Source organism: Hyaena hyaena, unplaced genomic scaffold (assembly GCF_003009895.1).
Source record: "Hyaena hyaena isolate Hyena2069 unplaced genomic scaffold, ASM300989v1 scaffold_374, whole genome shotgun sequence".
NCBI lineage: Eukaryota > Metazoa > Chordata > Mammalia > Carnivora > Hyaenidae > Hyaena > Hyaena hyaena.
The window spans coordinates 169,683-175,114 of record NW_024081007.1 but is presented as its reverse complement, the minus strand read 5'-3'; the positions used below and the strand labels follow the sequence as shown (position 1 = coordinate 175,114).

The window sequence follows — 5,432 nt, the reverse complement described above, 5'->3', positions numbered from 1 at the left end:
ATTATTTTTCATAATTAGGAAAATATATATATATTAAAAATAAATCTACAGCCTCAGATATTTGTGTAGTTAATAATCAATCACCTTTTAGAAGGTGATGATTTAGGATACTAATAGCATTCTACAAATTATTCAGAGCTGCACTGTCCAGATGGTAGCCATTAAGGGCTACTGACATGTGGTTGGTCCAAATTGAGATACGCTGCACATGTACAGTACATACGGGATTTCAAAGATTTTGCAAAAATGAAAGAGTATAAGGTATCTCAGCAATCATTCTTATGATGATTACATGTTGAAATGATAACAATTTGGATAAACTGGGGTAAGTAAATTATTAGAATTCATTTTATCTGTTTCTTTTTTAAATTTTTTATAAATTTATTTAATAAATTAAAAAAATTTTTTAATGTTTATTTATTTTTGAGAGAGACAGAGTGCAAGTGGGGAAGGAGCAGAGAGAGAGAGAGAGAGAGAGAGAGAGTCACAGAATCCGAAGCAGGCTCCAGGCTCTGAGCTGTCAGCACAGAGCCCGATGCAGGTCTCGAACTCACAAACCTTGAGATTGTGATCTGAGCCGTGGAGTCGGATGTTTAACCAAATGAACCATCTAGGTACCCCTATATTTTTTTTAATGTTACTTATTTTTGAGAGAGAGAGAGAAAGAGAGAGAGTGAGCACAAGTGGGGGAGGGGCAGAGAGAGACAGATACACATACAGAATCCAAAGCAGGCTCTAGGCTCTGAGCTGTCAGCACAGTGCCTGATGCGGGGCTTGAACTCACAGACTGAGAGATCACGACCTGAGCTGAAGTCGGACGCTTAACTGACTGAGCCACCCAGGCGCCCCTCATCTGTTTCTTTTTAATGTGGCTACTGGAAAATTTATTTATGTATTTATTCATTCATCTATCCCTAAGTAATCTCTGTGCCCAATTTGGAGCTTGAACTCACAGCCTTGAGATGGAGAGTTGAATGCTCTATCGCCAAGAGCTCTACCACTAGGAAATTTAAAATGATGTATGTAGATGTCGCTTGGAGGAGGGAAGCCTAGCATCCCCTTTGACAAGGGTAGAAGAGGCAGCACACATGTAGTTACAACACATTGTCACCTACTTGGTGGCATCTGAACACGGTTTTGAGGAGAGGAGAGGAGAGTGGCTGCTGTCCCTCTGAGGAGAGGGGGCACAAGCTGTCCCTTTGGGGTAACAAACACGATCAGGACACACAGTGGTGATGGCTGCATAATACCGTGAAGGTACTAAGTGTTGCTAATGACAAATGTTATGTTATATGTGTATTTGACCAGCATAAAAAATCGCATACGCTTCTGTTTTCAGTGCTTGCTCCGGGTAGAGAGGTGGGGGTGTGGCTTCGCTGAAAACAGCGTCTCTAGAAACCGAGAAGAAGGTGGGCGGAGGCAAGGATGGGCTGGTGTCGGCCGGGGAGGTTGGGACGCTTCTCTCCCGGGGCCTCCATCTCCTCATAACGTCTTCCTCTTATCTCGTTCCACGTCCCTCCCCGCCTGGCCTTCAGCTCGCTTCTGGGTCTCTCACTGAGACGGCTCTTTCCCTAAAATTCCTCGCAGTTTATGTGGCGTTAAGGACTTAGGGACCTTGATGGTTGGAAATAAAATACAACACCCAGCTCGGGCGCAGCAAGGCCCCTGCCTCCCAGATATTGTTGATTAAGAAAAAAATAGAATCTTTCCTGTGCACCTCTTCAAAGGAAGGCCCATGAGGCGAACTGATGTGTGGTGTTGGGAGCCAGAGGTGGGTGGGGGGGGTGGGGGGGGCTGGGAGGAGGCAGAGGGTGTGTGTGTGTGGGGGGGGATGGCTCATAATAAAGGCCTGTGGGAGATACTGTGTTCTAGGTCTGGTGTTGATCTCAGTGTCTCCATTTTGTGAAACTCTGAGGGGCTTGTGACTGGCGTACTTTTCCCAGAGCCCTTTGCACGTCAATAAAAAAGTTAAAAAACAAACAGCAGACCATCCTGTGAGGTGCGGGCTCTTCTGAGTGGAGAGCTAACTCTGGAGAGGGTGATTGTAGGTTTTGTGACCGTGGCCACCGGGGACACTGCCTCCCCTTCCCTGTGGGGCCTGGCTTGACAAGGGCAGAGGCCACAGAGGCTCAGACGAGGTGGCCTTTGGAAGTCCTTCCCCAGACTGGAGGTCTGTGAGTGATCCCCATCCCCCTTAGAAAATTCACCATCTGGGGGTCCATGTGCTCAGAGACCAGGGCCGGGGGTGGGGTGTGTGTGGCGCCAAGAGTGAGGAGGTGCTGACTAAGCGCCGGCTGAGTCGTCGGTGTAGGCAGGACAGCTAAGGACAGTCGCATTCTTGCGGGAGACCGGCCAGGACAGGAGGGACGCCCGGGGTGAGGGGCCCCGGCTGCAGCCGACCCCCACGGAAATCCTGCGTGGTCGTCCCTCCCGCCCTCAGCGAAGCTTCTGGAGAGCAGAGAGGCCTGAGCTCCAGGGCGGGAGCTCATTAGCCAGAGAGGGGCTGGGGGAGGCCGGGGGCCGTGGGTTGGAGGAGAAAAAGCGGAAGCGGAAGCGGGAAAGAAAAAATAAATAAATGAGATAAGCAGCGTCATCTGCTTTCTCCCTTGTTGCCCTTTTATTTTGTGCCGGAACTGCAGTCCCTCCCTCTCCCCCCACCACACCCCCATCTCTGCTTTGGGAGAAAACGGCCTGGAGGCTGATTTTGCAAACTAGGCCTGGCTCCTCCCCCCTTGCCCTGCAGCCAGCCCCACACCTCAGTGTGTGACCTTCCACACTCGATGGGCTTCCCAAGGCCACCCCCACGCCGGGGCAGGGGGTGCACAAGCTCAGACCCCGGCCCCCACCCCTGAAGTGCAAAGAACACAAGGCTATACACCCAGCTGAACGCCCTCCCCACGCTCCCCTGCACCAGGGAGACCACACGCGAGGGTCACTGGAGGTAGCCAGGCCGAGAGAGCTTATGAACGAAGTCGTCGGCCTGTGGAGAGGTTTCTCTCTTATTGGAGCACAGCCGGAAGGGGCCAGACCGGCCCCCCATGCTGACGCGCTAATGCCCAGGTCCCCCGGCCTGCTGGAAGACAGGGCACCAGTTCCCAACATCATCATCCACCCGTTCCCTCGGAAGAAAGTCTGGACCTCATGTGATGGGCAAGAGGGACCCGGCAAGTGGCCGGGAGAGCACCTGTCCACACTCCAGCTCTGGTTCCACAGACCGTATGACCAGGGCTTTGCCAACCTCCGCTCAGACATCCTAGTGTAGGTGGGATGCTGATAAGTCAGCAGATACCCTAGGAGGATGATAACCCTTCCCCTCCCCCCGCCCCCCATAAGTGAAGATCTGAGAACATGCAGGTAAAAGGCACTGTGCGCCCTGCAGGCTGCCTGCATACGGGCTCTCTGGCCGGGTCGCCACTACCATGACCTCAAAGAACTCCAGTTTGCAAATGGTTAACTCTTACTTAAGAGAATCTTTAAGGGAGATTCGTGATTCCGATGAAATCCCTTAAGCCGTACCACTTGCCAAGAGCTCATGCAGTGACCCAGGAGAGAAAGTAACAGTTCAACAGAAAACCAAGTCATCTAATTCTGAGGAAGTGTCCTTGGGATGGCACTTTGGGGCTCATCTCGGAAATCACTATTTTCTCAGTCCACTCTTGGGGCATTTCTTTTTTTTTTTTTTTTTTAATGTTTTTATTTATTTCTGGGAGAGAGAGACAGCGTGAGCAGGGGAGAGTCAGAGAGAGATGGAGTCACAGACTGAAACAGGCTCCAGGCTCCGAGCTGGCAGTCAGCACAGAGCCCGACGCGGGGCTCGAACCCACAAACCTCGAGATCATGACCTAAGCAAAAGTCGGAAAGTCGGACGCTTAACCGACTAAGCCACCCAGGCGCCCCCACTCTTGGGGCATTTCTGTCCTGCTTACCTCATGCCCACACCAGGAAGGGGGTCCCTACACTGGACTCACTTTTTTAAAAAAAATTTTTTTTAAAGTATTTATTTTTGAGAGAGAGAGAGAGAGCATGAGCGGGGGAAGGGCAGAGAGAGAGGGAGACACAGAATCCGAAGCAGGCTCCAGGCTCCGAGCTATCAGCACAGAGCCCGGCCTAAGGCTTGAACTCATGCACCATGAGATCATGATGTGAGCTGAAGTCGTTGCTTAACCACTGAGCCCCCGGATGCCTCCAAACTCACCTCTTCTACGGCAGCTGATGCCTTTGGAGGTTTTTCTAAATTGCTTATTTAAACCCAAGCCAATGGAGCCCCAGTCTGCTGTTCCCGCCTCCTTAAGCACACTTCTCAGTGTGGAGATGGGATGTGCAGGGTACAATTGAGAGGGAAGGGAGGCCAGGGGCAGCCATGTTGAATATTCTCCATAAGATTGTGAGGCGCTAGAGGCAAGGATGAGAGCTTAAATCAGTCACTAAATACTTGAGAATCTACTGCAGGCGAGGCACCATTAGTCATGAGCAAGACAGATACAGGCATCGCAGTCATTAATGGAGCTGGCTGTGCTCTAGGGGAGCCTAGAAGCAACTGGCATGAAGCAACTAATGACACAAATAATTCACTGCAACTGCAATGAGTGCTCCGAAGGGGAAGTGCAGGGTGCCAAGGGAGTGTTTTGGTTGAGCCCTGAAGAATAATGGCCTCAGCCCAGTGACGGGTGTCGTGGAGGTTAGGGTCAGAAGTTGGGAAAGGCATTCACAGCAAAAGGAGAGTCCCTATGTCCATATTCCTCCATGAGAAGGGGCGTAATGCCTTCTATAGTCTGCCTCTCTCCAGCCAATTCCCAGCCTCTCATCCAGATGCTCTGGAACTTTGTAGTTTCTGAACTGGTCACAGAGAAGCTGTGCTTAATTATATATCCAACACAGAGCCTGCTTGGGATTCTCTCTACCTCTTCCTCTCCTTCTGCCTCTCTCTCTCTCTCTCTCAAAATAAATAAATAAAATATTTTTTTAAAAAGTAGGAAATAAAGCTCTCGCCTGTTAAATGGAGTTAGGTTTCCCATCCTGAATGAATGAACAACCTTGGTTTTCAGAGATAAGACTTTTATTCTTATTTGTTTCCATGATTTTCCTTCACATTTGGGAGGGACATGGGGGTGATGGGTAAAGGGTAGAAATAAACAGCCCAATTTGAAACATTCACATTTGACTTTTATTGTTGTTTCACTTTTAATTTTTTAATTTTTTTTTTTTATGTTTTATTTATTTCTAGGAGAGAGAGAGAGAGACAGCACGAGCAGGGGAGGGTCAGAGAGAGAGGGAGTCACAGACCGAAACAGGCTCCAGGCTCTGAGCCGGCAGTCAGCACAGAGCCCGACGCGGGGCTCCAAGCCACGAACCGCGAGATCATGACCTAAGCGAAAGTCGGACGCTTAACAGACTAAGCCACCCAGGCGCCCCATTGTTGTTTCACTTTTAAA

General features: G+C 50.0%; 1 pseudogene; it reads left to right on the top strand.

Moving 5' to 3' along the window:
- The first annotated feature begins 1,027 nt into the window (after positions 1-1,027).
- LOC120244222 lies at positions 1,028-1,141 on the top strand (annotated as a pseudogene).
- Positions 1,142-5,432: the final 4,291 nt, after the last annotated feature.